The sequence below is a fragment of the Apteryx rowi genome, unplaced genomic scaffold (assembly GCF_003343035.1).
Source record: "Apteryx rowi isolate R43461 unplaced genomic scaffold, aptRow1 scaffold_456, whole genome shotgun sequence".
NCBI classification, from domain to species: domain Eukaryota; kingdom Metazoa; phylum Chordata; class Aves; order Apterygiformes; family Apterygidae; genus Apteryx; species Apteryx rowi.
Genome location: NW_020450712.1, coordinates 426,516 through 452,628, shown reverse-complemented (window position 1 = coordinate 452,628; position 26,113 = coordinate 426,516). Strand labels below are relative to the sequence as shown.

General features: G+C 39.7%; 2 long non-coding RNA genes across 3 annotated transcripts; both read right to left on the bottom strand.

The window, feature by feature from the left end:
- Positions 1 to 3,406: 3,406 nt before the first annotated feature.
- LOC112971775 lies at positions 3,407 to 9,433 on the bottom strand. 2 transcript variants are annotated; one of them, XR_003255452.1, is made up of 3 exons: positions 4,931 to 9,433; positions 4,179 to 4,645; positions 3,407 to 4,002 (listed from the first exon to the last, which is right to left on the bottom strand). It is a non-coding gene; the product is annotated as an uncharacterized LOC112971775 (long non-coding RNA). The 2 variants fall into 2 exon arrangements; XR_003255451.1 differs by lacking the exon at positions 4,931 to 9,433 and having other exon boundaries at positions 4,179 to 4,920.
- Positions 9,434 to 21,105: 11,672 nt separating this feature from the next.
- Positions 21,106 to 24,510, bottom strand: LOC112971776. Its single transcript, XR_003255453.1, has 2 exons — positions 22,346 to 24,510; positions 21,106 to 22,236 (listed from the first exon to the last, which is right to left on the bottom strand). It is a non-coding gene; the product is annotated as an uncharacterized LOC112971776 (long non-coding RNA).
- Between the last annotated feature and the right edge of the window lie 1,603 nt (positions 24,511 to 26,113).

Sequence of the window (26,113 nt, the reverse complement as noted above, 5' to 3'; positions counted from 1 at the left end):
AGACAGGCAAACCCGTACGAAATATGCCAACTAGCGTTCTTCCTTTGGGATGCAAACAAGAGATAGAGTCAGCATGATGAATTATGCCATTTATATTCTAAAGTCTGTGAAACAGAGTTTATATTTTTAAAAAAATGCAAAAAATGGAATAAGGTTGGCATCAAAAAGTTCAAGTCAAAAAGCTACAATCAAGTTCAAAGTTAACCAAGTACCTTCTACAGGGCCTGAAAAGACATTTTAACAACAGTTTTTAAGAAAGGCTCAACTCACTTATGTAGCTACAGTCCCCCCTGGATACAGTTAATTTATTATCAGAAGCATTAAGAGGAAATGTAAATAACTATTATGATGGTCAAGCTAGCCACACACAGTCAAGTCTGCATTGCCCGTAACAGCTTTCTGAGCTACACCCTGCATTTGGCGTGGGGCTCTCCAAGACGGCATATTAGCATTCACTCCCCCATCACTGCTGCTCTACCGAGACTCTGCAGTCCCACAAGATCTCCTGGCAAAGGGCACCAGCTACTACGCCACGATGTCTCATATCCTGGTGCAAGAACAATATGGGATGTGGGGCAGACAGACTTGAAGCGAAAGCTGCCAAGTGTCTGGGGAAGGAGAGATGGAAAAGGAAGTGATATGCAGTAAATGGGATGGGACAGAAAGACTGTTTGTTTATTTGTCACCACCACCACCGTGTCCAAAACCTATCAAGGCAAGTGATCAGCAAGAAAGATTTCCATTCTCCTCATTCAGCAAACCAGAGGGAGGGAGGAAGGAAGGGAGACAGAGAAAGACTCTGCCTTTTTTTGTAGCCAGAGGGGCATCTCCATCCCCACACCCCATGAAAATCAAGTAACAGCTGCAAAACAAAGCCATTTACTTGCCATGGCACATTAGAAAGGGGAGGGGGGGTGACACTTGGTAAATCTCCACATTCGCCTTCTGCAAAAAAGTTCTACTCAGAATGACTAGAAATGCCTTTTGCTGCACTTAAAACAAATGTTTTTTAGCTGCCCATAATACTCAGGAAACTAGTTCTGTTGAGTATTATTTTCTTACCTAATCAAATAACTGCCTAATTTATTATTTCTAAATGATCCACCAGCTGTGAGGGAGAGCTCTGCTCTCAACTCTCTGGCTTTAGGGAGTTCACCAGATGGGCAGTCCCCAAAGATAGACCTAGTGGGGGAAAGGAAGGCAAGAAAGAAGTGGTGTTTTAGTTAGCCTTGCTAAGGTAGTTTCTGTACAAGCTGCATGTGAGGTTGCCTTTTAGTTATCGCCTCTAGAAAACAACTGAGACAATGACATGCTCTGTTTCAAACCTCTTCAGTTATTAGAACTCAGACAAGGGTGCAATTTTAGCACCAGTGACCCTTTAGATAAAGTAGTCAATACAGGAAAAAAATCAACATGGTACTTAATAGACTGTGAGGGAAAGGAAGATCGCCCACTGAACGTAGCGAGTGCACACTCATGGCCTTCACTAGAAGTTTGATCTCTTTGCCTGCTATCCTCTGCCTAGTAACAGGGGGACAGGACAACACCTAAAATTACAGAGCAGTTGCTGCTATTTTGTTTCAGTTTTTTAGAAGCATTCGGGTGGTCTGTTCCTACATACTTACACTGACATCCTACTGAATTGTTAATACTGCATCAATACAGACGGGCAGGACCTACACAAGACAGGACCATCAGCTGGTAGAGCACAAAGGGAAAACAGGGTGTCACCTGGATATCAGCACTATAGCACTGGTCTGTACTTCTCCTAGTCTTTCCAAAATCACAGCCAATAATATGCCACACAGGATTTCTTAGTAGAGACATTTCTGGATACATTCCCCTTCAGTTTACAGGGGAAGAGTATTTCTTTCCCACATTGCTTCTAGGTTTCTTTCATTATGAGTCACCATGATGTGGGACTTCAAGGTGCAAGTGCAAGGGGCACTGCACCTTGCAAACCAGGCTCCAAAACAGCGAAGTGAAACAGCAACTATGAAGAACGCTATCGACCATAACCAATGAAAACTAACTACACAATAAAGATTGCTTCTGTCACGTTAATTCACAGATTTAACAAACAGACAAACAAACAAAAAAAGAACAAATGGAAAGAAATGCACACTTAGATAGACATTTTAGTAAAATCCACAACCCAGAAATTTAATCCATTTTCACATATTAAACCTCTAAAAGTGAATTTCAGAAGTAGTTATGAGATGTTAAGTTTTATGTGGTGCCTATTCTTTGTGGAAACACAGAACATCAATGAGTCTCATTGCTCAAACCCAATTCCTATACAATATACAGCAACATTTAGGTAGCTTGAAAGCTCCAAAGTCCTGTTCTGTATGTTCAGTGCTGCGTTTAACTAGCCTTAGTCATTTTACAGCTGAAGAGGAAATCCCAGATTGCACTCACTGGAATGAGAGGTGTAAAAGTAGTCTGATTCATGCAGGCAACCCAGAGGCTTCAACGTAGTCAAGCTATTGTATCACTACTGCCTGGATGCCCCAGACAAAACTTGAGGCACCACTGTGGTATGCGCTGTCCAGTAGCAGTCACGAAATTTAATAATCTCCAACAGACAAGACAGGAAAAGGACAGAGGAGAAAGCAACACGCACAAGAGCGTGACTCACCCAGAGTCATACAGCAGCGCAGTGGTACAGAAGAAATTCATCTCTTCTGACTCCTAAAGCCCCACCACTGACTAGGTTATGTGTGAAACACAAATTTTAAAAGGTGTTTTCCATACTAGTACATCTGGTCTTTTTGACTCTGCTTAAAACTTGGCCCCAGTACCATCTGACAACGAATTTCATGGACTAGTCTTGCCTTGCACAAACAAGTTTTTCCTTTTATTAGTTTCAAAATTTGGTATGTCCATTCTGCTGACTGTTCTCTCATTTGTCTTCTTTATTATTATGGACGGGTAAACTACACTGATGCCGCCTACATCTGCAATATCATTCACAGGATAGGAAGTGGAAGAACAGAAAGAACAGGGCTTTTCTTGGTTTCTTCTGTCTCCCCTTCTCCAACACAGAACTCTGTTAGTACCTCAGCTCCATTATGTATTTATATTTAAACTCTGAATGGAGTCCTGCATTCTGTTCCACTAATTTACAACAGGATTAAAGTGTTTGTTTTATAGAAGACTTAGTGACAAGTACGCACTGACTGGAGATCTGTGATGAGGAACACTGCCCCAGAAGTTTTGCAGATCTATCAGTGAAGACTAGAAGCAATAAGACTGGTTACAGGAGGTAGTCCAAAACAATGAAACTAAATAAAAAAAACAAGGGAGCYGCTTCAAAGAAGCTTCCTGGACCTGTTTAACAAGCATCCAGGCAGTCTAGAAGCCTCTACAATCAACAGTTCTCCTAAAATCAAAAAAACAGACATATAAGTAATGTTTCATTTACTGATATTGCCAGTAATGCTGAAATTGAAACGTGCCTTCTGTCACTCTCCTGAGACCTGCATATTTTCCAGATACAAACATATTTTGTATTCTTCTTCTCATAATATCAAAACCATAAATCTGCACTACAGAGCTGAAGAGAACATAATCCAGAAGACAATCAGATCTAAAAATAGGCTGTTTTTATTCATTAAGAACAGAAAACTTTACACCTTTTCATCCTAGAAATATATTTCTAAAGAAGTTTTCCCTTAATTTTAAAAAGGACCTGTGACGGCACAGCGGCATCCATGCTGCTGCAGTTCTTCTGGCCGTAATTCACACCAGACAAGTCACTTCCTTGCAAAGGGCAGACAACACACGCACAGGTTGCTACCTTCTGCTTCAGAATCCTTGCTGAACTGAAGACAGCCGGAAAGGCAGGCGGGAAAGGAGCTCCAGTTCTGACAGTGGAAAATGTACACAGCCCGCGAGCCGGGCTGAAGTATTTCCCAAGCTCCTCCAAGCCTGAAACCACAGAAGCTAAAGGCGGTCTTTTGCCGCCCTCTTCACCTCTTCAACTGATCATCTGAAGTCCTGAAAAGGAAATATGAAAACACAGCTCAGGCTGTTGGGGGAGGGCGGTTATTATTAATTGTTCTCAGCTGCGCTCCCACTTTGCCTTCACAGCACGGGCCCGGTACGACGGCCCGAGGCGAAGAGGGGGGAAAAGCGCCAGAACGCCAGCGAGATCTCCACAAAGCACGAGCCACCTGGAGAAGAGGGCACCTCCGGGCACCGGGTCCGGGCAAGGGCGGAGGCGGCGCGYGGGGCCGGGTGCCCCGCAGCCACCCACGCAGTGGCGGTGGCAGTGGCAGTGGTGGCGGCGGCGGCGGCGGCGGCAGTCCCTCCGGCGCTGTCAGCCCGCCTGGCCCTCGGCTGAACCGCCTGCGCTGACGTCAGCTGGCGACTGAGGCAGCATTCCTGAACAGTGCAGACAAACCCACTGGTGGGAAGCTTAGAAAGCCCTCAGCTGTAGTGAAGAAAGCAAAGGCTTGGCTGGAAGCCAGACTACTGAGCTCAGCATTTTGTAATGCACTTCCTTTTTACTTAACAGCTTGCATAATGCCTTAGCCAGTTCCACCTTTAACCCTTCATTTACCCCTTTTCACCCCTGAATAGAGTTTACAGCTGTAGTTCTTTCATGTCACCAGCTCATGCAGTGTTAGTCCAGCAGTTCCTAGAAATACAGAAAAACAAATTGAGAGGCCGTAGTAACCAGGGGGGCTATCTGCACTTTTACTCCTCAAAAGTAAATGTCCAAAAAGAAAAAAGGGGGAACTAATCTGAAGTACCACAAAGCACATGCAAATTAAGCAGTACCATTCACAGCCAAAAGATTACCTTAATTTCCTCTGGTTCTGTGTGAGTGTGTGTGTTGACACAGAGAGACAGCCAGATGCAAATACTGTATTTTCTGCAGCTCTGATTTTAATCAGACTTATATATAATATATGATGCTTACCATCCTGAAACATGAAAATGCCACTCTGATCATACGGATTCATCCATATAAACCAGCCACACTGGAGGCTTGCTATGTGCGCTGCAACAGGAACCCAAGGGTCAGGCCAGGCTCAGGGCTCCACAGCGCAGGGCGCAGCACAAACACAGGAAGATGTGGTTCTTGTCACGCTGAGCTGGCAACCTAACTTAAGACCGAAAACAAGTGGATCTAAAACTAGAGGTGGGGGTGAGGCTAAGAATAGCTGTGGTAATAGTCTGGTACATACATAAACTATGCAAATGATTTCCAATAATCTCTACAAATCTGAAAAAAATAAAGGAAGTTTTCTGAATGTCATGTAACCTTGATTTCCATGTTTCATTCACACAGTCTTAATATTTTTGAGACCTCACATTTCCTATTTAAGAGCTATTAAGACAGTCTAGTGCAGTAAACTCCTTCCCACCACTGCACCCACCCTGCTGCAGACCTCTGAAAAAGGCGGCCCATTTATAGAGTGCTGAACCTAGATGCCAGTTCTCCGTTACGGCCACGGGATTATCACTGCTCAGGCGCTCCCCTGTCCAAACACGCACACTGCAAAAACACTCACCGGTTGTTTCACAGTTAACACCAAGAACGACAAATATCAAAGAAAGCTTCACTTCTCCTGAACCACTTTTTTTAAAAGAAGCTTTTAAGAATGAAATTATATACAAGAGCTAAAACCAGTTTAACAGTGCCCAGTGCAAGGGTCAACCACAGCATGCAGCAAATTCACAGAGAAAACGTACTTGCAGTCTTCCATTTTGTAACACCTGCTGATCACAGAACCCTACGCTAGACCTTCAAGTTTAGCTCTATTTTTCTGAATACATGCCATACAAAAATACTCTTCTAGCACATGTCAGGGTTCTGGCCCTTCTAGATGAACAGCTATCCAGTATAGTTTGCCTCATCCATTAAGGGGCACCAATTTTAAAACAGATTAACGGTCACCCTAGGAAATATTTGTATCAAATTCTTTGCTTCTGATTGTTAACACTAGATAAGCACCATAACTTCACAGATACCAAAAACCTGAATCAGATAATCTCTGAGCAATATCAGAGTAAATTCAGAAGCACAGTTTTAACTCAGCTAGAAAACAAATTGTTGGCAATGCACATTCACAACACAAGACACCTTGCTACAACCATGTCAGGTGACACAAGCCCAAAGGAAAAAAACATCTGTGTACTCCCTGAAGAGGGGCAAATACAGTGTTGGCAAAGTCTCATAACATTACAGACTACCTTTTTTTTTTAAATGACAAACTAAAAGTTCTTAAAATGGGTGTTCATGTTTTAATTGGAAAAACTTAAGTTCCCCACTTTAAAAAAAAAATCTAGCATTCCTCAGAACTGGACAGTGCTCAGGGATGGTTAAAGCACAATAAAAGCTTTGTCTTCTGAAACCGTAATTTCCACACTACATTTCAGTTTGGAAGAGATATTACAGAATACCAGTTCAGCTTCCCAATACCTGTGCTCCTATATTGCATGAGCAGCTAGGACAGGAAAAAAGAAAGGACGTCTGTTCCCTAGCACTCCCTCCATGCTGCATTGGCAATCTGAAACACGGTTTGAAAGAAATTCCCTTTTCCAATCTCCTGTAACCACCACCCTCAGGAAGCACAGAAGCTCTAGCTGTCAAGGCTCTCCAGAGTTGAAGCTTTACAATGTTAGCAGACTGCAACACATATGCCACATATTACTTTAACTGATAGTACAAAGGATTTCAAATATTAACAGCTACCAAACATTTCTACTTCTCCTTTCATCTAAAGTTTTATAAATCTTGCATGGATTGCATTTGCTGGCAAACTGGACAAATTGAACAGTTAACTACTACAAGTAAAAGCATTTTATCTGAATGCCTAACTGACACCAGTATCTAAATGCATGGAATGAATCAGTTCAATGTCTTCCAAGCACCAGGGCACTTATTTGAATAAAAGTTCCCCATAGTTACCATAACTGCCACAACATATATTTTAAAGCAAGACTTTATCAGCGTATAGAGCAACACAAAAAAACTCAAATGCACTAGGGAATGACTTAATATTTGCTGTGGGGGCCATAACTTTTAGTTTTCTTGACATTTACAAATTTGGTCTCTGCTTTAAACATGCCAGCTCTGTATTTATCTTGCATTTACTAGATAATTGGGTTGGAAAGGATCTGTTGCTTTATCTGATCTATTCTATCACTACAGAGCAGGATTCACAGATTTATAAAATCATTTATCTTCCTGAAATACCCTAATGATGTCAGTTCCACAAACTAACTCAAATGCTCCACTGGGTAACTGACAGTGGTGTTAAAGGGATTTCAATTACTGAGTTTCCATTTTCCCAGTTTTAGGTTTTCTTTTGCGGCACTTGCATGAACCATTAGAAATAACTCCCCTTGCGTCTTCCTTCTTACTTTTGTTCCAGTTATGCTCCTAAATCACCTTTTCTGATAAAACACAAGTTGAGAGATATTTAGTACATCTCATTTCTAGACACTTCAGAGAGAGTTATAAAACTCAAATTAATATTATTTACAGATGTAGAAGTAGAAATATATTTTTAATTTAGATTTAGCTTTATGTCTTATTTATAATACTTCCTCAAGACTAATGCAGGCAGCATCTCATTGAAAATAATGTCATTTTGATGGTTTTGCTGTATCACCATCACAATTATCTCAGTAGTCCTCAAAAGAAAATAAAAAAAAAAAGATCATCGGCACAGAAGCCAATCACATTAAGTGCTGTTTCTGGCTCCTCTTGGGGATTTGAAAACAGGAAAATGACTGATGGTCTACCAACCACTCCAATTCTAGCAGCATTTATTATTACCAAATTTGTGCTTCACTACTGGCTTACCATTTGAAAAAGCTGAACATCTCAATACCAGCCCAGGCAATTCCCACTACTGTCAAAAAGTTTTCTTAAAATAATCCCAGTCTTAAATTGCTCAGAGTTTTCTATTTGCCTTTGAGCCTCTCTCATTTAACAGAGTTAAGTTTTATTTGTGTCCCATTTTTGGCCTTTGGATTGATTTTAAACTTCTCTTTTTAGCTGCAGAGAGCAGTTTGAAAACTGCAAACCCATAAAGCATTACAAAAGGCAAATAACCATGGAATTTCAAAAATATCTCTTTTTTAATTTTTTTTAAGCCTTTTGATTTCAGAGGAAATCAATCACGATTTTTGAACACTTTAGCTGACAGTTATGCAATACTGTGTAATTATGAACCTATTTAGTCTGTGAAACCACACATTCATGTTTGTTTTCATACCTTATTCCTCATTTTTTTGCTACACTTTTTTGCATCATATTTTAAGACTAAACTTTTCAAAGCTAGGACTGACCAGTAACATGAGTTTGTACAGGATCTAGCACAACAAACAGGATAAAATAATACACAGTGTGCAGCAGCGTACAGGTGGGTATGGGCAGAGGTGATGGGAAAGCACTGTAGAGGCTGTGTCCACATGCCCTGAAGAAATCCTTCCTTTAGTCGTGTAGGGGCAACTCCTCTGTCAAATCAACCAAAGACAACTTTATAAACTCTAAACAAAGCATTCACACTTTGTAAGGTGGATGAATATGGTATTAAAAAAGCCTCTAAACATGAACAGTTCGAAACCGGAAATCCAGGGAGGAAAACTTGACAGACGAACAAGGAAGTGAAGGGAAGCAAAAGGACAGTTCAGCATGAAGATCATACAGCTCAAATTTCCATTTCAAGAGAAAAGCTAAGGTCATTCTTATAACCAATAAGCATCTTTATTTTTATTGCAGTTACATATAAATTGCAAGCTTTGCAATTATATTTAAAGACAAACTTCAATGCTAAACTGCACCCTTTTAAAGTTGGCAACTCTTCACAGGTTCTATTTAGGAACAAACTGAACTCTTATGGTTTATTTTTGCAGACCAAGGCATGGATTTCTCATGCGAGCTCTGCACTCTCAAAACATCTAGTTCTTGGTCTATGCTCATCTCCGCAAGCCCATATTTCATTCCTAGGAGGTCAAAAAAAGGAAGTTTCAATGACCTTACTTGTCCCTTTCTTCCTTCACTGCTACAATTTGTACTACAACAGATAGTTAAGAGCACAGATCCTATGCGTTTTCAAACAGTCTTTATTAAGATGCACTGTGGCCTATTGCCTGCTTTCTTAGGGCTAAAAACAAAGTGTTGTGGGCCAGGCCGTTTCAAGAGATCTACAGCAAAGACCTAAGAAGGGACAGATGCTGCAGAGGGAACAGTCCCACATTAGCAGTTATGGAACGACACTCCTTCAATTTTCTCAGCCAGCCTGGATACATTTCAGAAAGCAGGGCAGCATATATTCCCTTTTTCCAGTCAGCAGAGAGAAAAATAGGAAGAAACCAGCCCACCAAGGCCAAATTGTATGGACTTTTTTACATGGAGAACTACATCAGATAAATCAAATCCTTGGAAGAACCACTTTGGGGAAAGGGATGTTTTGTTGTCAGGTATTTTTCTTCCTCCCTTTAGTTTTGGGTTACAAGGGATGGTCATTGATCCCCCCTCCAATTCTGTGTTTTGGAACAACTTTGCCGGCAGCCAGGCCTGATGTAATTTAACAGCTGGCTTGGAGAAACTAGATGAGCCAGATACAAAAGGGGCTCCCCTCTCCTCCTTCAAGAGAGATTTGCTGCCTTAGCATAAGCACAGATTAGAAGAAAGAAGGCAATAAAGTATACCATTAATGGCTTATGATTAGCATTGGGAAATCCGTAGTACCTCAGGCTAACACACTTAAGGGCACGGCTTCATGTGTGTTGCTTTCAGCATTAGGGAAAAGACAGGAGCTTGCAGAAAATGTCACTAGCCACTGACACTCATTCTTGTCCCCTCACTCTGACCTCTCAAGGTATACCAAAATTCCTCTCCATGCTCTTGCACCCTGACCTAAATCAAGGAAGGGACCCAGCTAGGAGAAAAAAAAAACAAAAAACATAAGCCATCTTTCCCTGGATAAGTTCCCTGATCCACATCACCACCAGGCCACATGCACGCACACACACACAGAGAAACACACAGAAACACTCTAGAGCAACTTCAGCTGATACTGACACTGCAAGAAACATGTATGGAACCACAGCCTAAATCCTACTTAAGTATGTATTGAGTTCCCCCACTGGCCACAGCACATAGTAAGACATACTTGCAAATCTTTAACCTATCTTAGGAATTATTTTAATAGGTTTTCACCAGTTTAAAACATACATTTCAAAATAAGACTGGCTGAACCAAAAATGCAAGAGTTTCCCACCCAGAGATAGTGCATATGCACATGCACAGCAGTAACCTTTGTTCTCTCCCACTGTACTTTCAGAGAACTGTCAAATTCTAAAAAACCCAGAAGCCACATATTTGTCGGTTAAACTGCTGATCTCACATGAAAATATCAGTTCCTGAACATTTTTATTCTGAGCACTACTTTAGCTAATAAGCCACCACAGCACAAACACGCCTGAAACAGCCTGAAACTTTCACAAGTGCTCTGAATACACATAACCGTACCCCCTGCAATTTTAAGTAAAAGACTTCATGTTCCAGCTTCTGTGTTTCATTATGACTTCGTTTGGGGAATATATTGCTCGTTTCTCTCTTTCAGAACAGTTCTACAAACTTTTAACAAGTGTTAAGCCTGTTTATATAACCTACTGGAGTTTACTATGGCATTTTCCAACCTTCAGAGAGAGCTGTTCTCGTTCAAATTAGAACCTTTGCTGTATTTGCTGCCTACAATATAGCACTCATAATAAAATGGTTTCATCTGCAACAAAGCATCAGCTAGTTAGAACTGAAAGTCTCTGGTTTGAAAGTGTGTCATCACAGGGTACAAATGCAAAGTAAAAATGCAATGGCAGTATATTAGGATGCTCCAGCAATATAGTAGTTACAGTTATATATTGGGCAAAAGAAAACATCATGCAAAGGAGGAAGTTCAGAGACTTAATGTAAGTTCATAAGCTGCTAGCCAATTATCTGTTCAAAACGGATTCTTCGGAGGAATCACCCCTCATTATTGACTTCTTAATGGATCAGAAAAAATTGGAAAAATTCCTGCCTTGCACCAAAAAAAGAAAAGCCAGTTGTTAAAACTGTGGTATTGCTGAGGCAAAACATAAAATAAAATGAACAAACAGGATTGCCAAGTCCATTAAAACATTGCAGTGCAACTGCTAAAGGGCAAAATTAAGAGGCATTAGTGACTCAAAACTACCCCAACAAATGCCAAAAGAATGGGTAATATCACATTTATCATCCAAGAAAAGCGACCATTACAGAAAAAAAGTTGAGACAGCAGTAAAATGCCAAACATGCTACTTTGCAGGATGTTTAAAGAACATAGCAACAACACCGCCTACAGGGGTAATATTAACAGTTAGTTATAAAGCTGCCGGGCTCCAGTTCTATTTACAGAATGCTTCATTTGTATCCTGAGGTATTACGTGGTTTCATCCCCAAATTAAGGATAGGATATAAAATAAAAAGGACTGTCTGAGCTAATGGTAACAGTGCTGAGGTCCCAGGGAGTTCAATCCAGATTGCCCTTGTAAAAGGGACAGTGTCTCTGAGAAGGTAAGGGTGAAGGTCAATGCAGATTAGCAGCCACCTAGTAGCCTCCTGGAAACTTCCCAACAGACAGAACTATAGAAATTGGCCTCGCAAAATTGAGATGTGGAAACCAATCCAACCCTGTGTAACTCATTTTCTCCAAAGATCTTTCAGAAAAAAATGGTCCCCAAGGGCCACCTGTTTCTTCAGAATGGTCAACTTAGTTTAAAGTCTCCTGAAGATTTAATACAAAGGGCTTACCAACAATGAAGTACAAACAACATTTAAATTAAATTTCTTTCCTGTTGCTCCTAAACTACCCTATTTCTCCAGGGCTAAATCATCAGTAAAATTCCGTAGTTCATACCCTTTTATTTCATTGATGTTATTTCTGGGAATACAACTTTTAAAAATTATCTTTAAAAAGAACAGCCTTGCAAGTCTTCCAATTAGGCAACTGACTGGTGGTGATTACCTCAGATTTTATCTGAAAACCTGATACCACACTTAGTCACAATGCAGGGGGCATAAATTATAATGTGTAAGCCAAAGCTAAGCCAAAACCCCTACTGAGAAATCACTCCATGTCTCAGGCCCTAAGGAAGCACTGCCTTTTGATAGAAGGGATGACCTTAGAAGTCACTGTAGAAGGTAAAGACATTAATGGTTTACAGAAGAAACTAAAGCGTTTAGTTAACTGCTGTCACAGATTTGGTTGCAGCAACGTCTGCTTCTGAGCTAGAAAATATTTCTCTAATTGAAACATAAAGTTACATTATCTTCTCCCTCCGGGATGGTGCTGGCGAGAAGAGTGCCACTTCCCTTTCTGTAAAATGAAATGGGCTGAAGAAAAAGGAGATGCGAATCGAGACAACAGTCTTAAGCAAGTCCCTGCTTTGCAGAAAGCAAGTTCTAAACAGACTCTACCAAGGTATTTGCAGGCTATTTTCTCCTGTTGCTTCACTGGCCCTGCAAGGAATGAGAGAACTGGGAAGGAAATATGGCTTCATCCTAGTTGCCTCACAAGACATATTAATGGCCTAATCTCTGAGCAAAGTAAAAACTTCTTAATCTAAAGTCACTGAAGGAAAGAAAGACCTCTACTCTGCCAAATCCAGACCTCATCTGCTCACAATGTCTGAACCTCACGTAGGTCTATTTTGTGTTACAAACATTTTAGGCAAGAGAGGTTAGCCCAACCTGCCACTCTAATTACCGTCAAAAGGATCCAAAGCACTGTCTGCCAGAGTCAACAGACTGCCATTTGCCTGCTTGCATCCTCTGCTGATGGGAAATCTTCTGTCACTGCTGTCTTGACAGAACAGATCAGAAAACTGAAAAAAATGTGTTGAAATTCTGCTCAGGATCCCAAAGCAGACAACGTTGTCTCAGACATACTGCTCTCCAGTGAGAGAGAGAGTGAACTGTAGACGCAGAGGACATGAACAGAACAAACAGAAAGAGCCAAAGATAACTTTTATTAGCTGCTGGTTTCCCTGTCAGAACCACAACAACTATCCACATGTTTGCACCAACAGCCTTGCAAAACCAAGCTGCTTAGACCCAAATATCCTTGCCTTTTTTGGACTGAAAGTAACCATTTGCCTCCTTTAGTTAGTTATTTAGATCCAGCCATTAACATGCTGTTCAGTCCCCACATTCCATTATTGTGTCATTTGACCGTGGACTTGTAATACTCAGAATTCTGCCTAATTCACTCTTATTTTTAGAAGACTCTAATTTACACTAACTTCCTTGCACTCAAACTAAACATTCCCGTACCCCTTTTGGTGATTGGAAAAAAAGTAGTTTTAGCCAAGATGCAAGGGAGCAGCAAAATTTTAGTGGGGTGGAATTGGTGGGGACTTAGCTAAATGTGTTCATGGCATGGAGAGAATATGAATGAGCAAGCATCTAGTAGGTCACTTGTCATTAATGTAATAATTTTGAGTCCTCTAGCTGTATTTGAGAGAGTTTCCTATGTCTGGCATGACCTTAAACACATGAGATTTTATTAGGTCTTACATCTTCAATGATCCATTACAGAATACATGAACTTACCTTAAATTATAACAAAATCTGTATTACATTCAAGATGTGACTTGAAGATGTAACTCTAACTTAAAATTTTTCAGACATCCTCTTATCAGCAACAGTAATGCTTCTGCAATGAATTCTAAACAAAACACTTTGAAGCAGCCAAATAATCTCTACCATGAACTTTTCCTGCATGTTTATATCCACCTGCTGCAGTATGTCCTCAAGAGTATGTAGAAAGACGGTTTAAAAGGTTCCAAGTCAGCTTAGGTCCACCCATAGCAATACGCCCAGCGAGAAGCGAGTGTCTGACAGTTAGGTTGTGGCTACGACGTCATCCTTACATAGCTAGAGGTAATGCTTAAAAATGCTTGAGGTTTTCCACCAAGTGTTCAAAGATGTAAGCAGATTTTCACAGGTAAAAATGAGGTTTAGGAAATTTTGTTTAAACTACTCTAAAGGATGACGATTTTAAAACATGAGAATTTGCAAAGGAAACACTACTACAATTCTACTGAGACAGGGGCCCAGCACACACAGTAGTCAAAGACACATTGGCAGAATTTTATTTTGTTTTTTGAACAGTGCTAAACTGAAATTTGACAGGTAACACTGGCATCTAAGAAACCGTGGTTACATGGCAAATATTTTGATGTTAATGCAGTCATATGCAAAGTTAACTAGGTACAACTACCTTGCAAAGATAAACTGCACTATACTCAAGAAATGTGTCAATCTGAACAAAGATTATATAGTTTTTCATTACATCAGGCCTGAACTACTGATTACACTAAAGGTCACAAGACAAAAGATTGGACCTATGATATTATAGTTGTTTCAACTACATGACAAGAAATAAATTCATAAACAGGAAAAAAAACAAACATAAATTCACTGAGGGTAAGTGACGGCTAAAACTTCAACTGGAAGGCTATACATATATATATACTTATATATATATGTGTGTGTGTGTGTGTGTAACACACACATACACACATATATATATACACACATATATACACACAATCATCTACATTCCAGTCATCTATTCATATGCCAGTCTTTTCCTTAAACCACAGCCTACCTGTAATCCAAAAATAAAGCAACCACGAGTAATWTAAAGTTGCTTGTTACAATGACAACAAAAACAATAATGGACTCTACATGTAAGTTTTAGAAAATAAAACCCATTTAAAAATGTGGTAATTTTTTCTTACTACTTTTTTTTTTTTTTTAAGTTCCTCCTGCACTACCCATCTCAAGAGAGGCTAAAAAAGGCTTCTGCAGATACTAGAAGTGACTTTCAGTGTGGAAGGAAGAGCAGAAAGAATGAATGTATGGATCAGTAGTCTCCCTTTCCATTTGACAGCTAGCTTCTGAACTGAACTGTACACATGAACCCCAGCTTTTCTTTAGGGAAGAGAATAAAGCCACCAGTATATACTTGTTATATTATAGCAAGTATATATATAGTTTAGCAGTCATATATAGTTATCCATTCACATGTATGAAAATGCTTCTTCTGTAAGCTTTACTGTACACAGAAAAGTCACATGTGTAGACTGTGAAAACTGAGAGTCTTTCAGACCACTTTCAGGAAAAGATGTGCTGTTTAAAGAGTATTTAAATAATTTCACTTCTCAAACGTAATTTTGCATCTGCTTTTCTTCCTTTTTACCTTCTCTATAACTGTGATGAACCCAATTTAAAAAAAGAGATGCTTATTAAGATCAAATAATCATTGTCTTGAAAACCACTTAGCTCTCAGCATTCTCCCCATCTGCAACTCTACACTAAAACATTCTACTTGATCTGAACAGAAACTAAACACTCAGATGTATTTTGTAACTACAGTTTTTGTTTTGAAGTACCATTCATTTGCAGGAGACTCATCATAAGAAATACTTACATTTTGGAAGAGTAAGAAAGAGCTATATTGTGATATTTGCTGGTGAAAGGGAGACAGAAAGAGAGAGAAGAAAAAGAAAGAGCAAGGACCAGATCCTAATGGATAGCCTTCTCAACCCACACCACTGTTTTGATTCAAAGCAGGCTGGTAATAGAGCCAGAAGGTTAAACTACTGCATAGCGCTCTGAAAATCTTCTATTAAAAACACTTACTTAAAATGTAGTAGTTGCCTACTGTATGCAAAAGAGATGATGTAATCAAACAAAAGCTTTTCCAAGAGATTATCCTTAACTCTTCCTTACGGATGCTTTGCTCTATTCAAGATAATTTTGGGGGTCAGAAAGGAGCTGGGGGGAGCAATCCAGGTAAACCTTACATTATTACCCCTACACCCCAAAAATCTGTCTGCGAGAAGGAAAGCAGCAAATGGATCACCTGCAACCAAGTTCTATTAAGCAGAAATCCAAAAAAGTCATAGAAATAACCATGACAAACATACTCTGGTTAGCAAACAATATGATAACAGAGGAGAAAATACACAATTAATGGAGTCATTCTGTAGCTCCTCCCAAATGAAAGCAGCACCAATTCCAAACCCCATGCACCAACCTACAGGTATTAATGCTGGTGTTGTAAATTCAAGCTTTAAAACTACTCCCCCCTCCTACAGTTAAGAATGAAATTGTTCCAATTACACAGGCAGGGTAAATGAGGATTCATTATTGTTTTTTAATTAAAACAAGTGTTTTTATTTCGCTGCTCTTTGGGGTTAAGGGGAGTCTGAAACTCTGAAGCTAAAAAAAGTTAAATTACTCTCTTTTTATGTTTGTTTCTTGATTGATGGATGAAAAATAATTAGAAGCTTAAAAAGTTAATGCTTAAACTCTTCATTTATATTAGGAAAAAAAAATCAATAAAACAACAGAAACTCCAGTCTCACAAACAAGTCCAAGGTCTCATTCATTAACAAGCTTAGAATAACTTTGAAAAAGGCACCCAAGATGCTCATAAGGAAATAATTTGTATTCTATTTGCAGCCAGAGCCACCATTAACTACCCTGAACTTCCAGACTGAAAAAAGCAAATTACTTTCACCAAGCTGTACTTCTCCAAGATCTACAGTGAGTGGGACTCGCACTCCAAAATAGAGCAGAAAAAAATTTTAAACTTCAAAACACGATCACTATTTACAGCTATCTCCATGGTATCTGCATCCCAGATTAAAAACATGACTAGCATTACTTCTATGTAGCTTTTCTTCCTGCTCCAACAGTTATCCCCCTTCTCAAGCAAAATCTAAGTAGATTTGAGGAATAAAGGGATGCAGGATGTTTTTTATAAGGCTCTCTGCTAACCAAAGTGATGCACACTGTACTTGAAAGATCAAGAATGCTTCTTAAAGCTACTGTGGGACTTGGTCAGTTTAGCAGATGCTCTTACTGAGTGCAAGATAATTTGTCAGCCCCAGTAGTCAGGTTTGCTCTAAACTAAACTAAACCAGACCACTGAGCATGTTAAAGAGATCTAAGACCCTAAATTTGATATGGAGTTCCATGGGCAGAAAAAAGGTAGTTACCACAGGCTCAGACCCAAGGAATCTACTAGACTGGCTACAACTTCTTTGGGAAAAACCTCTTGTGCCCAAGAATAAATCAACTCAAGTTCTCATGCAGTACCCGCTGTGCAAGCTTCTGGGCAGTGACATCAAGATATTTTTAAGCACTATTTTGACAGCTACTCATAAAGCTTTGTCTTTTCCCCTTCTCATACTTTGCCATGTTCTCTTTGGAGTCCAAGTCCAAATAAAACAATTATCAAAATTCAGCCTCATGCTTCCGTTATTTGTAACCAGTTCCTTCCAGTGGAAGGCTGCTGCACTCCTTCAGATGATCTAACCTTTGAGATACAAGCCTCACACAGGCAGAAGAGTTTATATAAATAAGAGAAATTAGTCATCCTATTAGATCCAGCTTTTCCTTCTGTTAGCTTTCCAAGCGCGAGAAAAGCATTTTCTGATCAATACCCTGGTTTTATGAAATTCTATTAAGTTTACTTGCCACATATAGGTAAGTAGCATATAGAAGAAAATAACATATCCTTTCTTACCAGCATTTTCCAGGCCATGGCTGGAACACTAACTAGAAATCTCAGGAAAGAGTCTGATAAAATAGCTGATTCCTAAGTAGTTTGCATGTATTGCTTTATCAGTTTGACAGGTATGCCTGCCAATATTCTTCAATCTTGACTGAGAGTTCAAAATCTCAGAAACAAAATTACTAGTCCAGGATTCTCCCAGAATTCTCCCAGGATTAATTCTGCCAAAAATACAGACTCAAGAGTTTCAACTCTCAGCTAGTCACTTTTTTTTTTCTTTTTTTTAAGGAGACAATAGGCCTAAACTATACTGATAACTGCCCAAAAAACTTCTAAAGTTTAAATTCAGCTGCCAGCAAAGACGCCATCAAAAGTGGTTAATGACTGCTGAAAGATCACAGAATCACAGAATCACAGAATCACTGAGGTTGGAAGGGACCTCTGGAGATCATCTAGTCCAACCCCCCTGCTCAAGCAGGGTCACCTAGAGCACATTGCACAGGATTGCATCCAGGCGCATTTTGAATATCTCCAGAGAAGGAGACTCCACCACCTCTCTGGACAACCTGTTCCAGTGCTCTGTCACCCTCACAGTGAAAAAGTTTTTCCTCATGTTCAGATGGAAGCGTCTGTGTTTCAGTTTGTGCCCGTTGCCTCGCGTCCTGTCGCTCGGCACCACTGAAAAGAGTCTGGCCCCATCCTCTCGACACCCTCCCTTCAGATACTTGTACACATTGATAAGATCTCCTCTCAGCCTTCTCTTCTCCAAGCTAAACAGGCCCAGCTCTCTCAGCCTTTCCTCATAAGAGAGATGCTCCAGTCCCCTAATCATCTTTGTGGCCCTTCGCTGGGCTTGCTCCAGTAGKGCCACATCCCTCTTGTACTGGGGAGCCCAGAACTGGACGCAGTACTCCAGATGTGGCCTCACCAGGGCTGAGTAGAGATCTGAAAGGTTCAAAAGAAAAGGGGCAGAGTTGTTTTTGTTTAAAAATCTCTTGTTAAAGCTCATTCTTCATGGAGCAGTTATTTCTTGAAAGAAACCAGTGAGGGCCTATTTATTTAAAAGACATTTTAGTGCCAACAAATACAAACATGAACCAAGTGATTAGCTACATAACTACCGTTGAGTTATACACTTGTCCACACATTTAGGTATAAAGTACTCTTAACACAGGACTACAAGGGTTTCCATTTTCAGTGAAAATTAGTTTCAAGTTCTTCAATCATTTATCAAATTTCAGTAAGTTCCATATTAGCAGTATACGCTTCAAAGCACATATATGTCATGTAAACTCAATTTAAGGCCCATCAACACTGCCAGAGTACGTGTTCTTCAGCTGCAGATGTAGCCAAAGCTATGTTAAACCTATGTCAATACCAGGAATTGTCCAATGACATACAGTGCCAATACATGCACCTTCTTGGTACAGCATAGCCCCATCTTTCTATAAAGGCAATCACATTCTAAAACTGCAAAGAAAAAGCAAACTATATTTTAATTAACCTTATTGCATGCAGTTCTTCACAGAATGAACCATATTTCAAGAACTGAAAATGGCCCTTGAAGAAGGTAAGACACTTTATACAAGGTTTCAGACACACAATACACAACAGATCAGTTCTTACTGTCAACAATCATTTGTTCTATTCAAGTAGTACAAAGTACAAGAGCTTTCAGAAGACATGAGATAAGAAAAAAATATAATGAGGGTCACTGACAATGGACTTCACCTCATTATCCAGTTGTAACAGATGAACACAGTACAGTAAACAAATTGGGAGAGAGCTCCAGAGAAGAGAAAAGGGAGCATGTTGATACCAGTATCTAGCTAAAGAGATCCCCAAATGACTTTCTGAGCTCAGGTAATGTTGCTCTCCATAATCTAGAAGGTGCCTTCGATAGCTAACAAAGAGCTTGCCACGAGCAAGATAAGAAAAGAGCCTCACCTCTACAATAGAGACAGGTCATTTTGGCTTGGTGGGGGAACAGAATGATTGCCATCCATGATCTTTCTGTGTCAGAGTCAGCTCAACATTACCTCTAATACAGAAGAGCATTTCGAACGACATAATTCACTGTATTTTTCAGTGTTGAGCATGCTATGTTTTGATAGCCCTATACATCATAAGTCAGTGAACTATTCTAGCTCAACAGCTTTTCAAATATGCACTATGCCCTTTAAGAAAAGAATCCTAAAATGTGACAATCTCTTGCTCTTCATGGACAATATAGTTGAATAATTGCAAAGCAGAGTAATCTAAAAGCAGCATAAAGAGCTGAGAAAAAAAGGTGGCTGTAACCAATTTTAAATTGCTTTCTATTGTTCAATGAACACATTGCATCTTATCCTCTGTAAAAGCAGTCTGAGCACTCAAGTCTGCTGTAACTAAGCTCAATGCCTACTGTATGCAAAACATGGAATTTAGACCGGTGCATTATTTAGGAAGATTTTATGAGTGGCATGGGACTGAACAAGATTTAAAAAAAAAAAAAGTACTTCAACTAGTATACTATAATAACTTATTCTAATTGGTTAAATATTTTCATATTCCATATTCGGTATCAGTTAAGTTCCAAACAAAATATTAAACTCAGAAATTTTACTTTGTTTGAGATCACATAACTCAGCTAGGTTAATAGCTCTTTCTTCCAGGCAGACTCCAGAAGTGTTCAATAGTGCACATTTTAAAAGGGGGTAGTAAGTCATATTAGAAATACTCTTTAAATTACACAAGTAGCTTGCACTGTTGGTTTTAAAGTGGTAGCGTTTGTGACATAATTTATAAATAGTAACACAAAAATATCTGTTTGCCAACCATGAAGGTTATAATAAAGCTTTTTTTTTTTATTTTGTTCATCAAGATAAAGCAATTTGCTCTGAGCGAATGAACAAGCTGAATTATACAACATTGTCTTGATCCATTTGTGCAAGAGTTTACTTTCTATACGCCATTTAGCCTGTACAGTGAAATTGCACTGCTTTCTCATTATCATGCTGTTGTGCTCAAGTTCTTCTTTGTGCCTGGAGAATTCGATTTGATTTCCCCCCACACACCCTCCCCCAGCCCAGTCACACATGTTAACAGTTGCTACCCTTCAAAGCAGAACATGCATTTCTCCTTAAGAAACTTCTGAGCATTGCTGCCTAGTTATATGGTTAAACGGCAGAGTAAACAAACAACTTAAGAGTTAAAGCAGTCACACAGCAGATCAATGGTTGGTGGTAATGATTTAGATACCTAGAAAAAATATGGGGGAGCTGAGCAGCATTCCTCTAAGGTTATCTAAGTAATGATACATATGCAAAATAAGAGGTACTGTGGCTGCGGAAAGAGTATTACAAAGGAAGCACATCAAGATATTGGTTTACAAACATCAGGGGTTGCTTTTTTTTTTTTAATGAGTGTTTCCAAAACACTCCCACATAATGCCAAATTCAGGAAAACCCAACAGCTCCAAGACCTACAGGGTTTATTTATTTAATCTAGTTTAACCCCACCACAAGACAAAGCACACCATTTGTGCAAGCAGTTCCTTCCCTTTATTTCAACAGGATTATTCTTTGTGCATTACAGCATTTTTTGCAATCCAAAAAGCAGTGCCTTGCAATTTTATTTGCTAAATATTAACATCCTTCAAAGACAATAAAGTAAAAATAAATCCTTGCACTTCAGTAACACCATATTTGGGGGACTTAAGTTTCCAGATAAGTTTCTGATTCGCAGTCATGCTGCCAGCTGCCTTTACACTTGTGCTTCTTGAGGAAAAAAATCCTTTCCCCCTCCACCAAAGGTCTTTGTTCTACCCAGGGGCCAGCTCACCTTACCCCTGAAAGCCTTGTGAGCTTTTGTCAGCTGTTCACACAATAAACAGCTGTGGATGCATGGAAAACCTATTACTACTAGCTGAAAAATGAAAGCTGGCAAGTATTTTCTGTACTTATAATGGAAGAAAGTCTCCAAAACACATAAGCATTTCAATATATTCTGAAAGATCTTTTTTCCCCCCCTCACTTCCGCATCTGTTTGTGAGAGCCTTCAAAATTACTGTGTAAACAGCATGATAAAATTAATTAACCTCAGAGTGCCAAAAATAGGATATCCCCCTGATAAGTGCTAACGTGAAATGCAAAAACATTAGCAAGAGGAGCAGCGGAGTCATCATCAGCCCATAGGGTTAATGAAGGCTTTCCTACAGTCATGTTCCTGTTTTGTGTAAAATGCTAGGTGGGCTGATACAAATCTAAACACAGGGCAGATGTACATCAATTCTGAATTTTGTAACAGAAGAAAAAGGCTTTCCTGCTTTTACAGGCATACTCAAGAATTGCATAACTTTCAGTGAATTGGTTAAAAGCCACAGATTCCTTTCACTTGCTATATTTTTCATTCTAAAATAACCTGACAATTATGCTACAGTTTCTGCTTTGAGATTTTATTTCAGGCATAATATCAAACTTCAAATGATGACCAAGACACAGCACATGCATACTTTATTCCATTTTCTGAGGAAACATTTTTTCCTAAATGACAAGGCTGAGTGCAGTTCAGCTATTTCAATTGCCAACTGAAAGAACTAAGATTTGTCACTTGAGTTCTGTTCATTCTGTCTGCATGCATCAGCTTACAGCAGGTCTTCTCAAGATGTACCAACCTGCATTCAAAATAACCAGAACACAAGTTATAAAAAAGTTTGCAATCATCAGGAATGAATTTCAAGTTTTTAGTAATTAAGAGTTAAAGGACCTCAAAACATTCACAACCTTATTGCATCTAATGAGGTCAATGTCACATTCTGCTTATAAATCAGAAGGTCTAAATCTGAACCATCTCTGTGTTTAGTGGTGTTCTCATGATAGGCAGCATGAGGTTGTTCAGCTTTGCCTCGTCCTCTTGTCATCACTACATGGTGGGGGAAAAAAGGAAGAGAAGGAAATAAACTGAAAGCATCATGAAGCTCATGATGCTTGATTATGAGAAGCTCATGATGGTAAGTACAGCATGGACCTGTATACTCACCATAAGTCATCACCTAATACAGACCTTCCTTCTTTTGAGAAAGCTAGTATTTCCAAAACTGACACACTGCTTTTAATGTCTTGATTTACTAAACATTTGCAAAGGTCTAAAATCAAGAATAGCCATTCCCATCTAAATGTGAGTTTCATATACTTCATTTGAGTGAAGAATGTTCTGAGGCATCCCAATAGCAAAGGTTTCAATCAGTTTACACAGAACACATCTTTATTTGCTTTATTATCTGGTGCAGTGTTATTCCTGGGAAGACTCTACCTCTTAAAAAAAGCGTGCACCTCAAAGTTTTGGGCTAGTCAATTTTATGTCTGTTCTTTCTGCCTAAGTATCCTGAGTGAAAACAGAGCCAGTACTCGTATCCCAAATCTGTAACAGATTCAACCCGATGGAAGCCTACCAAATCATTTTACACAGTCTTAAGGTCTGCTGGGATGTATTTAACAGAAAATCTGTGGTGAAAGTAATTTCATGAGTCCCAGACCCTAGTCTGTGCTTGATTTTATCTTTAAAGATGGATACATTTAAAGAGACTGCTGGATGAACCAGACCTGTCACCTGCACAGCGTAACTGACAGCAACTGTCTGGTCTGAATTCAAACAACACCAAAGTGGATAAAACTACAAGAAAAATTTCAGTGGTATCAGTTACCTGAACCCAGTACGACCTCTATCTCATATCTTCAAAATTTAAAATCAAAGAGCTGTCTTAGACTTGTCTACTAGGCCAAACAATGTTGCGTAACTTCCTATTTACTGCAGGAACAAAAACTATGCAAAGGCACGGCTGGTGACAGGTTCATTGCACTGTGGAAACTGCCCTGTGGACAGTCTCCCAACACTGATTGGAAAGTAATCCACAGTACTTTACCCCTTGGTGGAAAGGGGTCAGCTGTCTTTCAGGAAGGTGTAAAATAAAGCTCTGAAGAGAGGAAATTACAGTGAGCAGCTGACATGTAGCAGCTTCTGACCTTGTACCCATAGGCAGCATTCTCACCTTCAGCTGGTATGAAGGTATTTATGTAACGCTTCTGGATGGCTTTGGGAAGGACAGTAAGTGTAAGTCAAGCTTTCTGATCCCGTTTTGCAAAATTCTAAACATGCGAGTAAATCTGTACACAAAGAACTAAGTAGGTTTTTCAGGTTTTTTGGTGATCGACCATTTTTCACTCAGTCCGGAGTTTTGATGAGAACATCCGTTGTGAGCCACGTCTGTTCCATTAAGAAAAATAAAACCCACTGAGTTTTAAGTTTTGGAGGTTTGGGGAGGCTTGCTCATTTGTAGCACACAGAATCCCAGGTTTTTAACCCTCTTAAATGCTTTTCCAACAAAACAGTGCTTTTTCACTGAGGAAAAAAAAGTATTCCCAAGATGAAGAATTAAATATACTTAGTTATGAATAAAATGTGACTTAAAATACTTTTCCTAAACCAACCTGAATTTGTGTCATGATTTTTGATTTGGGTAAATATAAAAGTATACAAATTCATCCATAGCAGATGAAATAATTTAAGAATTTCATCAAGAGAAATGAATCCTACAAACACTGTTCCTCTCCTTTTCCCCCAATCAAGTCCTGCAAGCCATTTACCCTTCCTGGGATAGTACTTCTTACACTGGTTACATCTTAGCCAAGCTTCAAAATTGATTGTTTCTGTTTCATTTGATTGTGTTAGAGAACCTCTTGCATTACTCAGAGGATTGCTCTTTCTTCTATGTCAGCTTTATGTGAGCAATAACACTTTGTATATAGTTCAGTACACTGTTCTGAACAGCCAGTTTCCCCCAATTGTATTTGTCTTCAAAACAGCAAAGAGGAAGTGGGGGTAGAGGTGGATGGGTTAAAAGGAAGACAATTGTGAAACCAGACTAATTGGTACAAAAATTCAAGGAGTGATGTACCTGGCTCTGCTCTTCATTCTTTAAGTGGAGGAAAGTTCAAGCTGGCATTCCTTTAATGAACCTGGCTTGCAGAAATCATGGTGATCTCGCTCAAGTGAGACATTAAACACCTGTGATCAGCCTAAAATATGATTTGACAGAGAATAACCATCTAATTTAGTAAGTTAGTCAGCAGTGCAGCCATGGAGCTGGAGAGATGAGACTGAATAACTTCACTTTCCCCAATGAGAATATATTTGGTTTAGGAGCCTAGATAAACACGTACATTAATGACAATAAACACCATCTGCAGAGGTTAGGAAGGAAACTAGACACTTCAGTTAGGGTTGGAGGTCATGCAGGCTCCTTTCCAGCAGCAGACAACCGGGAAAGGTAAAATACTCTGTTTAAATACTGTACAACTTAAGGACTAGGTTCTCACCCATGCATGCCTTAGGAGTCTACGCAGAGCCATAATCCCCCAGGCAGAGCCATAGGAGGGCTCTAGGAAGTGAGCAACCTGGATCAATCTGTTCCCAGTGAAACAAAAAGAGCCAGTAAAAGGCTTTCATCTCCCCCAGCCCAAGCAGTTGAGGAAGCCAAAGCATCCTATCCCACACAAAGCCCCACCAAATCTCTTCCCTTTACAGTAAAGGAAAGCCATTTCTGCTCTGCTCTTCCACACTGCTGAGTGTGTAACAGGGCTTTCAATGCACTTCTCCCCCCCCCCCCATCAAGTCATGGGTGTGCTTAGTTCTGCATTACTCACAACCATCTGGAATAGATCACACATCTGCTTTATTCTAGTCTTGAAGACAGATCATTTCAGTAAACAGGACTCACTTATTGGAGCAGCTGTCTGCCCTAGCACACTGCACAAGCTATACAAAAGCAGCAACATTCTGCTCAATTGATGTTCTACTTGGGAAAGTAGCAATGAAAGTGGAACCCACCAAAGCCATTTTAGATTCTCAGTGAGGTCTGTATCAAAAGTTCTCAGTTTACAAGCAGTAAGGATCCCCTCCCTGCCCCCCCAAGTGCCAGCCCTACAAACTCAGCTTGAGATCTGCAAGTCACACTGTATCATTTCCTTCCATTACCGGCATTACTACCAGTAATAAGGATTCTACAAAGCAGCTAAAATCTCTGCTACACCTGCATGACCTTACATCCTTCAGAGAGGCTGCAGAGGTGTAACTTATCGAAGCCTAAGAAACAAAGAGGAGAATCCAGCTCATTCTTAGCTATGTTGGCTCAGCAGGGCTAACAGAACAAAAAGCTGTTAACACTTATTTTAGCAACTTAAGTCAACAGCTATGAAAGAAAAATACGGAACATGTAACCTGGTCACCATTTAAACAACTGGGGAATAAGGAGGAAAAATTGCCTTGAAAGTCTTTCTTATGCATAGATATGCCGAAGCTCAGTTCTGTCTCACCAGCATAGGCAACATTTGAACTTGGAGGGGAGCAGCATCTGTTGCAAGAGCTGTAGAGATGTAGAAATAAGTGAACATGTATGATCAGAGGAAATAGTTAAGTATTTTCTTTCCCTTTTCCTGTACTCTTCAGGTAAACATTTGTCCGGCTTTCTTTTAACCACTGGGAGAAGGAGAGGG